Genomic DNA, 12081 nt, shown 5'->3' with positions numbered 1-12081 from the left:
AGACAGACAGAGAGAAAGAGAGGGAGAGAGAGAGAGAGAGAGAGAGAGAGAGAGAGAGAGAGAGAGAGAGAGAGAGAGAGAATGACAAAGATAAAGACAGACCAAACGGGAAGTAACAGAGAACGAAAAGAAATGTGTACAAGGGATGGGAATCTGGCGTGTAAACGCGTCCAGTTTCGATGCGTTCCCAATGGCGATAAAGGAGTCGAGTCATCGGGTGATTTTCTACGTTTCCAAGTAATCGAACGCCAGTGTCGATTAAGTCTCGAAGTCAGGATCGAATTCCGTCTCGTATGAACTTCAGACAGGAAATAGAGAATGAAAGGCAGTAAAAGACAGAATTTCCGTGAGCTACTCATGGATCATTATACTAAGAGATCTTTGTAATTTCAGGTTATCCTATGTTCTACTCTCAATCTGGTAATTAAGGACAGAGTTGCCCGGGATCTTTCAATTGTATATCCAGAACCGATCTTGTCTGCCTACTACACCTCCAGCTTCTTTCTGGTCCAGGACGACGCGGTGTCTCATTATAGCAGCAAACCCGAAGCCGCCCTGACTCGGTGGGGCAGGTTTTACTCTGGCTCGTAGTCACCGCTCTGCAAAAAACAGGCAGTTACCTAATGAGCGGCAATTGAGTGCCGACCAATTACAGAAGGGGCTGGCCGATCCGCGACCAACCTAGCCAATCAGAATGTGATTCTGCTGATCTTGCTCTCCTGGCTCTTATCTTGGCAGAAGTCACGTCACTTTAACGTATACCAATTCCTTTGTCATTTTTATACATGGGATATTATTTGTTCTTTGATAACTGCGCGAGATCACGAGATCTTCCGGGACTCGCGATCTTCCTTGCCATAGAAAATTGTTTTACGATCGCTTCCATTCACTCTTTCCTGGAACATCTTCTGGGTGATCGTCAGCTTCACCAGATTGGCGTTATTTCTATAATGCACTGCCATATACTTAATGTATACGTGTGCACGTAATATAGATATATAGATACCTATTATCCTGAGGGTGATGTAGAAAAATTCGGTTTCCATTTCCCTCCTGATGCATATATGTATACCTGAACATGGTCACTGTCCACTGTACCTAGTCGCAAGGAATTTTGTTCAACGGCATAAAAAAAGATTTGTTGTCCAATCTGTGAATTAGTGACGGTAAACGTCCCAAATAAAAAGGATCCAAAGTTTGAATGCACGAGCTCCCTGGGTCTTCAGCTAATGGCGTTAATTCCTGAACGAGTTACACGTTAACAGGCGTCTCTATACCACGTCCCGACCAAGCAGCCAGAGAGACTCCTTGCTGACCATTGTCCAGGATGTTACTGTATACGTCTATATAGACCCGACCAGGAACATCATCACAGAAGTAAAGACGTTACCGTAGCGGTGACGCCTATTCGTCACGCTGCCGTTCATCGGTGATTCCATTGTGCCGCTAACCCAGAGCTCCAGAGCCATAAGGCTCAATTCAACGTGACACCGTGTAGGCCCATAATAAAATACAAACTTGGCTTAAACCTTCGAATTCTATGGTACTAATATAAGGTCACAGTCCAGTACCATTCCATAGTAGAATTCTGTCTGGTGTATATGCTAGAAGATATTTCCTAGGATCTACATAGACATACACACACCTAGAGAGGACTTCCCCAGATTATTATTCCAGAAATTTAAGTCAAGTTTCCAAGACGCTGCGTCCCTGATAATTAGTCGCGCAGCCAGGCAATCGCAACGACAATGGCTCGCACTCCACGCTTGCCTGGTATCATCATCGCCCACACCTTCGGTACTAAGGTCTACGTATTTCTTACGCCTGGACCATGGTCTACGGGGAGTGATCGCGATCAGGTTCTTACTTGAGTTAGGTTAGGTTTACTCTCCGTGAATTCACAAAGGACGTGATTGCTTGTCCAGGCAAGTAGAACAGGTTGGATTAGAAAGTAAATAAAAAAAACAAGAAACGAAGATTGTCAGAATCGTGTCTTAATCAGTGCGACATTAAAACGGCGTTATCATCCGGATAGAAGTACGATTAAAATTATCCATACCAATTGGAATCTATAGTAGAGCCACGGTACATCGATGAGTTATGGAGTGGAGTACTGGAGTCGAATAGAAATGGCTGGCAGCAATGGCTGCGCTGACCATAACAGGGAAGGGTAATAATATTTAATTGCGCTTTACGACCTCACTATTTTACAAGTAATTATAATTGCCGTCAACATGGCCGACTTCACTGTACACACTGTTGCATCGATAAACGGGATTCGTTTCCATTCTTGCGACCAATCGAGTCTCCTACGACCATGACAAATATGACATTTAATTACACGAATAACATTGAATTTGATTGTTCGTTAATTATACCAAGGCCTCTGTAAATTTTGTAGATTTTTTTTCACTCTAAAACACGTAATACGGTTAGTTAAATGTAAGACGTTCTCTGCGTGCTCCGTTCGATATCACGGGTAATGGCTTCCATCAGACGATTTTAAACCGCCGACCGTACGGCGTCCTAAGGGTGCCCTCACACCGGCACGACCATTCATTCCTCCGTTACGAGGCGAATGCACGAGAGCGTGACGAGAACGGTCGAGTGACCCGTGGCTGCACTAGTAATGGAATTCCGTGAATTTATTATTTTAACATCAACGCATTTACGACGTGGTTTAACGATAATTCATTAATTATGCACGGGATACCCAAGCACATTTGTTCTCCGCGCAATGGCGTCGAAGCGTGATGCTCCCGTGTGTCTATTATCCCGTGCCTGTAGACCGATAATAATCTTGTGCGAGAAATTTACGATTTTAACTGAGATATCGGCTATCTTCGAGCAATCGCGGCTTTGCGTTTTCTATATATTTTAACGTATCGCAATGTGTAACATGTGTACGCGACTTAAGGTAAATGGCCGCGTTTGTCAACCAGAGATTTAACGTCGTGCATTACCGTATGTAGGTACAGTCGGTAACCGATAGTTTTACACGTGTTCTAATGTGAATGCTCGGTGGCACGGCTCGTCTAAAAGCATTCGAAGTCGGCGCCAATGGCATCGCGTGTCCTAGTGCTCACAACACTGCTACGCCAATGTGATATATGCTAATTGCAATTACACCGCATGTACGCTATCGCTGGGCCTGACCTGACTGAAACGGCCCAGGGTGCCCCGCGCTGACTCTACGCCAACTTACTGAACTCAAACTTCAAGCCTATCTCTATTGCTTGTAACCTGTACTTGTCGCTCCGGTCCAGCTTTCATTCTAGTTCACATGTGGACAGTGACTTTATGGGTGCCGTGCCAATCGGGTATGGATACCATGAGGTTAAAAACGGCACGTTGACCGTAAATGGGTAAAGCTGCCTTCGGGTAGAATAACTTGTTGTCTAGTGTGGGACTGGCTTTTTATTTGTTATACATATACATGTCTTTCCTATTGGTGCTAAGGTCCGTCTTGATTTACAGTCAGTTTATGATGTATTTACCAGTGAATCTGGAATTGCTAATGAGATCACAGGTCACAGTCGTTCCTGGTGTTCCGCCATGTGTAATTACGTATTTTTAAAAGTCTCTACTCGCGTGGTCATTCGCGGTTTTAACGATTTACGATGTTTTAGTGGACGCGTGGGCAGCTGGCACCCACGTTGATACTCGGATCGCACTTTTACGTGGGAGGAGCACACGGAAAATTGAATGATTTTACATGTAATTTTTTTTAGGGATTAATGAGAACGTATGATTATTCAGATGTTTTAACGTTGAAAGTTAGAAAGCATTTTTTTTAAATGAATTTTGGAATATGTATGATACGATCCGTCGAGAGGGAAGGGCTGGAATTTTGTATTTTTTTATTTTCCTATACCTCCTACGAGTGCGAGAGTGACGGACTTATGACCGTTCACGCACGTAAGAGAGAGACGGACGTACCGATCACTCGAATTTTTCAGTCATCACTGGAAAACGTTATATTTGCCAACTGCTGCTTAACCAACGCAACCCCGGGACAGCTGTTAAATCTGGCTGGTAGGTTTGAACTGAATAGACCTGTATAATATTCCAAGACACGCAACCATAATAGATTTACCACAATTTACCCAGGTTTACCAACCCCCTGAGCAGCAGGACCATTAATGAAACGTAATCGCCGCATTTCACTCGATGTTTCCGTTTGCCTGAGACTCAAAATAGAATTTAAATGCGATCGTGGCCGTTTGCAAATTTCATTTTACTGTGTCAATTCAGGATTCAATCGAAATCGTATTATTGGAATCCCCAATTGTGAGTCAATTAGAAGAATAAAAGTAAACAAATGTCATGTTCCTAGACGACAGGTTCGGAATGCCGAGAGTCCGATGATTTTTTAACTCCATTTGGGACCCACAGGGGGTCCAACGGGGGGCTATCAGACGCAGACCAGTCATTTGTTTCGAACGATAAGAACGTGCCCGAGTATGAGGTCAGATCCAGTTGGGGCCCCCTCGTAGCACGAACAACATGGCGGCCACTTAGACTCCTAAATGGACTGGACTTTATGCACGGAGATAATTTCGTAATGATTTACAGCTTGTTTTCAAGAGTCTCTGACACTCGCGACTCGCGCCGCCATATTGACACTTTTCAACTTCCTTACCATACCGGCCAACAGAGGTCGACACTGTCGCGCAACAATAGTATCACTTCGATCTTTCATTCACTTGGCACAAGACCAAATCGCATATTTATCACGAATACCCACGATCCTTACAATCGTACCAACTGAACGTAACTAGAAACGTGGAAGAAAAAAAATTCCCTAGAATTATCAAACTCTATATTACAGATCCAAAAAAAAATTGTTCCCGCGCAACGGAGTCGTAGGTATCCCGTGGTGAACCGGTACCAAAAGGGCTGTACAAAAGGAGAGGATGCCGATCGGTATCGGCGAGCGCTCCCGAACAATATAATACCGCAGCGGCGCAAACAAAGGACAATCTAGATTGGCTTTTAATTGGTTTGCCTAAACCGCGATGGTAATTACCTGCGTCCAATCGTGTTCGGCCGCTCTCTTGTTTCGTTATTTTTCAGTAGTACGAGGCCGCGCTTCACTCTAGGCGAATAAATACATGTTTTATCTCTCTCGCTCTCTTTTACTCGTCTCATCTACTTCTATCTTTTCTCTCAACAGCGCCACGGTGATCGAAGTGCCCTTTTATTTTTACACTGTCTCTCTCTCTCTTTCCAGTATCTCACGTACTACCTCACACCGTATGTACCACGCAATGCTATATACATATAACAAAGTACTTTACAGCTGTCCAATCAGCTCGTACGTGAAGCCACGCATACGCTAAGCCAACGGCACGAGATACCTGAGAGTCATAGTCGGGTAATTAAGGAGGAGCCGGATCGCTGATTGGCTTCTATTAAATAAAGCCGTACACGAAATATATGTCGTTTACTATTTTACCACCGAGTATATATATATATATATATCCGTATTAATCTTATTGTCAATAATTCAAACATCCATCACAATCCCATTGATATATGTCGTTTACTATTTTACCACCGAGGAGTCATAGTCGGGTAATTAAGGAGGAGCCGGATCGCTGATTGGCTTCTATTAAATAAAGCCGTACACGAAATATATGTCGTTTACTATTTTACCACCGAGTATATATATATATATATATCCGTATTAATCTTATTGTCAATAATTCAAACATCCATCACAATCCCATTGACGTATACCCGTGTTTCACATGAAATACTCCAACGTCCATTCGATAATGAAGTTCGCTGCCGGTAAAATCCGCTAGGTGCGCTGCGTGCAACGTAACGTTGCAAATAGACTCGTAAGCTAAAACTGCATATCGCCGGTTGCATCTCGGAATGGTCGGCCTCTTTGAGCGTGCTGTCTACGTAATTCAGCGCGGTTCGCGTTCCCGTTGTTTAACGCTTCAGACCGAGGACCTTGATAACGATAATTAATGTTACCCGCGTTGATTATCCTGCACGCGATACCCCGGTCGTACGTAATGCTTATCTCGAGGGTGAGACGGGAGAGGAGGAGGAGGATTCGTCTCGGTGTCGATTTCGGATTTTTACTTCATCCTTCAGCATCTTGTTTCTTTTTTCGTTTTCTTTTTTTTTCCCCTCTTTTTTTATTCAATACCTACATTACTCGACTTCTTATAGACGAGGTTAACATCGACATTATTAATGGCGACGTTCTTTGAAACCTCTATATCTATAACGGAACACGTATATTGGTAACCACGTAATATCGTGTTGATAGCTTCCGAATGAAAAAAAAAAAACAAGAAAAAAGACTATCGAAAATATTAATAAGCTGTCCAGGAATAATGGCGGGAGATTTGAAAATGGAAGAAAAACAATTTTTCAAAGAGACTGCCTTGCCAATGATGGGTTGGAAGATTTATTAAATAATGGACTGTAGGGAAAGGGGGTAGGGGGGTTAGAAGGGCGTGGAGGGGAGGGACTGGTAAAGAAATGACAACAGTCCCAATTCGATAGCGTTCATGAGAAACGCAACGTGTTTCTCCATTTCTTCGAGACTCCAATGTGAAATTAATCATGCGAAATAACTTCGCGGAATCCATTAGCTAAAAGTGCGTCTTGGGTATTAATCGAGGGGGAAGGACGATAAAGCCTTCACCGAATTTCAATACGGAAGGAACGTCTTAGGATATATGGGACTTGGGTGTATATACATATGTATATATATATATATTGTATATATATATATATATATATATATATATATATATATACATCTGTAACCTGTGTATTATCCAGAGCAATTTCTTTTTGACCTCTAACATTGACGATCCCAACATTTGGGTCCGGCTACCATCTCAAGGTATATCAGACTGTCTTACTCCCTAATGGGTTACCGAGAAGACATACCGACTAATGTGGGCATTGGGAGAAAAGTCTATCGGTGAACCGGCGTAGTCAGAGGAGTCGAACTATCGAGGGTCTTATCGAGTGGCAGGTAGGGAACGTAGAAGTTAGTAACTCCAGGGTGGGCTAGTGGGATTATCTTAACTGAATTTAGGAAAACACTTGGAAGGGCCACCGGTACCAGGAATGCGTGTCCTTGCCACTAGGTGGTGATCGGTATTCGAAAAATCTTTTTCAACTTTCAAACCAAATATATATATATATACACATAGTGTATGAAGAAATAACATGACAATAAAAATGACGTAATCGGTCCAAAAAAGCGTTCGACTAATTGACAACGCAAAAAAAAAAAGGTGACGTATAAAAAAAACCCAATCTTCATATTTTAATTCGAATATAGAAAATCGTTCGACTACGTTTTATCCAATCCGAAGGATAACAAATTCCCACTTTTTTCTTTTGCTATTCTCACGTCATATTGTTCCTCGCGTATTTCACGTTGAATAGGCATTTTAATCGAAATCGAATTACACCACGGACAGCATACAGTAAGCGTTACCGATTGGCTAGCATCTAAATCAACAGTTCGTCCAGACTTCGTTCCATCCCGGACGAATATACTGTTACGTTTCGTTTATTAAAATTCACCGTGAAGCCGTGACATTTTTTTGTGTCACGTCTCGACGCCATTAACAGTACCGTCAGAGATATCGGCCTGATCGCCTTTACGGAAATAAGAAACGGTGAATTAATGCACGGCGCAATGTAATAACACTTGCACAGCTATCGCATAGTTCAGTATATCCTTTTGGATGGTATCTCGGCTGTATTGAAATTTCTCGGTAATTTCAGATGGTTACCGAGAAATTCATGAAAATAATAAGAATTCAAAAATCCGGAATTTCTGTATCGAGCGGACGAAGAAATTTTGTTCCAAGTTTAGAAAAATGAAATTGTATCGATTATTATGTGGTTGGTAAAAAATTATTTTTCAATTTGTATTTATTAATTTAATTCAATTTTTACAGCTAATAAATCCCATACGGCGTTTGCTTGGGAATCGAAGGAAATTTCACTGCACCGTTTCTACAGCCGAGAGAAACAATGGGAGGGAAGACGGGTCCAGTGTATACATCGCGCTCTGTCCACTCATTGGAAAATGTCATTACACGGCACCTGATGGCCCGCGTAATTTCATTCTCGAACGGATCCGGCTCGCTCGACCTCTTCTGCTCCTCACGAACAAGCAACGGTTACTGTCCTCCTCTTCGTCCACGTGGAACTAATGACAAATGCAGAGGCAGAGAGAGAGAGAGAGAGAGAGAGAGAGAGAGGGAGAGAGAGAGGGAGAGAGAGAGAGTAAGAGCAACGAGGGATAAAGAGAGCAAGCAGTGGCTGCCGTCAGCATCTTCAGAGCAAGAAACAACCCCTTGACGTAATTGAGATGAAAACTCGATAAAACGGAACTGCGTCCGGCAAATGGCCTTAGCTGACCTCACGGCTACACCTGTTTTACTTTAGATACTGATAAAAAGTTATTCTAGAATATCGCTATATATTTTAATATATTAGCAACCCGTTTACCGTATCCGGGCATGATGGTGTATATAATATATCAATGTATATAATATATAATATAATATTATTAATAACAATATAATGACGGAAGTACCTTTTGATTGTCATAAACACATTTTTTAATTCAATCATTCGTTACGGTTCATCAATTCGTAATTTTGCAACGCGGTTAGAGCTTTAGGATATATATATATATATATATATATAGTTGATGGATATTTATATTATATATATAAGTTTGTATATAAATTATAATATTTGCGGTTCGATGATTTCGTCACTCAGTCGGTGGCATCCAGGTCGTACCAAGGTAGCGCGGGTCCTGGCTGCTTTTTACGTAAAAGAAAAATGTTCTGGTTGTCACGCGGCGAAAACAAACACCGTTGCTCGGCGACGGGAGACGCTTTGAGGGGGGAGGGAGGGGGGGGGCCACGAACGGGAAGAAGTGGATGAAAATCATAGAGCTGTTCAGGCGTGTCCGTGGCGCTCTTTGAATATAAAAAAAAGGTAGAATGACCGAAGAAGACGGTTCATTAACGCTTATCTACATGTTATACAGTCTATGCCTATGTATCGTGTTTTGCTCTGTTTTGTCACTAGAAAAGTCACTAGACGCTATTCCAATGTTTGCTTTTGTCTTTATTGGCGATTTGCGTGGGGGAAATCAGTGAATTTTATCACTGACCTTATATAGGGAATTATACCTGCCTGCTAGTTACTTTATGTGTATATGTATGTATATGCATGGGGTCAAGTTTAGTGGATTGATGGAACCGAAGAAAATTCAAGCATGGGACTCGATTCACTAGGGATTTCACGGTTGGTCACTGGCAAGGAAAAATATTCTGCTGCATAACGCAGTCTAGGGGAAGAAATTAATTATTTTTGAGGGTTAGAAACCTCGAGAAAAACGTGAACGCATCGCTCGTACGCACCTTGTCCGATCGCTGAGGAAAATGGGGCATGGCTGAGCTCGTTTACGGGGCTATGACTTTATCTGTCTTCCATGGGGCAAGAGAACGAGCGGGAAAGAGAAAGGGAGAAACGGATAGAAAGTGACGATAGAGAAAGAAAACGTTCAGCCCATGAGAAACCTGCGTTAATCGCTTTGTTCTCGACCGCCTTCCGATTCGATTTGCGTAGAAAAAAACCCTAGGGTTCCATAGTCAAAGGGTCCTCGTTTTTTTATTCCATATGAATTTCCTACTACGAGCTATTTAGTCTATGGTGTTTTCGACTCGCGCCTATGCATGAAGAGTATTAATACAAATTTCCGTTTTTTTTTCTTTTTTTTTTTTCTTGAACGTGTATGCCCAAAAAGACACTACCCAGACAGCACATGACGTCCTCCGGATATCCCAATTGCATTCCGAATGTCCCAAAACTGTCCTGACAACCTTAGGACAACTTCGAGATGTCCCGCTTCATATACATATTTATGAATCTTGGCATAAGCTATTAAGAACATAGCATATCCTCAGAATCGGCAGGATATCCTATAAGAATTATATAATTTTATTTTTACATATTTTTTAGATTCTACTTACATAATATACATAAATAAGGTTATGTTGAGTTCCGAATGAAAATGAGGGTATATTACGTAACTGAACCACTATTGCGGTTTTTAAATTTTATCCAATTTCATCGACTGATTTCGACCGTTAACAAAATCAGTCGATGTCTTGGACTGAATCTAATAACCGCATTGTGGTTCGAATACGGAATATACATTAAATTAGAATTAATATACGGTATAACACTTTAAGCGGACGGTGGGACTAATCCGATAGAGAATAACGCGCCCAATACGTAGAGAGACTTCTCTCAGATTCAAAGTCTAGGATAACTCACCCTGTATACTTACGGTCTTCTAACTCAACTTGGAGTTTGTACGCGATATATTCATAATGCATGCACAGCTAGACATGTGAAAGAAATGCTTCTCTAGGGCAGATATAAAAACCTCCTGTAAAAATCCCATAAAACGTCTAAACATGTCCAGTGGGTTTCCTCCAGGATGTCCGGAGGATCATGAATATGCGGACATTTGCACCTCCTCGGGATATTCAGAGGAAGGCCGGAGACCTTATGAGGACATTCATAGGACTTCCGAATACCCAGTGAAAATGTCTATGGGATTTCTTAATGACGTCCTTGCGGTGTCTGGGTAGTGATCTAGGGACATTTTTGTTTAACGGAAGAATCTAGTTTCACGGAAAATTGTAACTGTCCGTTTTTTTTTTAAATTTATCTGATTACCTGAAATTCACAGTCGTGAAGTCTTTGCGGGACTGCAAGAAGTTCGTACGACTTCCGCCTATGGTAAATTAATTAATTATTTGTTTGTACCGACCGAGGAGAATCGCAACGCTCTGTCTCGAAAGTCTCGTAAAAAGAGCAGGGAGCCATTGGTAACCATGATTACTCGATTTTCATGAATAATGTAGGCATTGAATTACGTTATATTGAATGTACAGGGATATTATATATTTTTCAAATTTTTTTTCTATATTTTTTTCTCATTCTCCACAATCTCACTCATTACTTCGTACTTTCTGTATACTTTCAATTTCCCGCCCACGACTATTTTTTTTTTATCATAAAATACATAAATCTTGTAGAAGGATACAACGAAGACACTTGAGCGTCATCGTCTCCCAGATGTCGACACTGTCTTCCTACTACCCGCAAGTAGATTCTGTCGCACGTACAGACCAAGTATACCTGTATGAATATTTCCCGCCAATGAGGACCGGGCATAAACAAGTAATATACAAAGGGGTTCGTAAAGCTATGTAAATCGTATTGAAAAGGGACGACTCGTTACTTTTTGAATCCTCTTTAAGAAGTTACTGAACACGTTTTACGAGCAATAAGTATTTACGGCCGCGCAACTTTGCGACCGCGCGGCGTTAAGCGTCGCGGCTGATTGCAACCGCATTCCGTCGTTTAGGATGATGAAAATTGGCCGACTCTTAGGTAAATCGAAATAACACGTATGGCACGTATGGTCATCTAAAATTATTATTTTTTTTTTATGAGACAGGTGGTTGCAAACAAGGTTATATATAGTTATATATACGGCATCAAGTTTTATTTACAAATATGACCATATACACATATATGTATATGTCTGATTAATTACGAGGTACGTTAATTGGCATTGGGATCTTTGAAAATTTGTACGCGTGTCTCCGGGCTTGATGGTCCGTGGGCCCAACTTAACGAGGTGAACATTTTACGTTTGATATTTACTCGCGGGGCCCGTCCTGGGTCCCCTTTTATTGAGTCATATATCAAAACTCTTCGGAGTCCAGAAAGGATCGCACGAGTTCTCGCTCGTGGCGCCTGTGAGATTTTTTTATTTATATTTTTTTAATTTCCAGGTAATTCATGCTATCCTTTTTTCTCGGCTGTCAACTGTCAAATGAGTTGGGTCTGTTGGGGTTAGTAAGGTGTCGTATGGAAACTGCGAGAAATACGAATATTAGTTTTGACACGGAAGACGTTAAAATTCGACATGGGATGAAAAAAAATGAAGATAAAAATATAAAACTGCGGGTGGGGGGGGGGTTAAAA

The 12081-nt window shown here is 41.6% G+C and overlaps 1 protein-coding gene across 1 annotated transcript in view; it reads right to left on the bottom strand.

Annotated features, from left to right (window-relative positions):
* Window positions 1–12081, bottom strand: part of LOC107275055 (homeobox protein aristaless) — a 58735-nt gene that overhangs the window by 42326 nt on the left and 4328 nt on the right. The gene's annotated exons all lie outside the window — the stretch shown is intronic.

The sequence above is a fragment of the Cephus cinctus genome, unplaced genomic scaffold, assembly GCF_000341935.2.
Source record: "Cephus cinctus unplaced genomic scaffold, Ccin1 Ccin1_scaffold0123, whole genome shotgun sequence".
In the NCBI taxonomy this organism is placed as follows: domain Eukaryota; kingdom Metazoa; phylum Arthropoda; class Insecta; order Hymenoptera; family Cephidae; genus Cephus; species Cephus cinctus.
The sequence above is the reverse complement of the archived record's forward strand: the minus strand, read 5'-3'. Positions and strand labels throughout refer to the sequence as shown.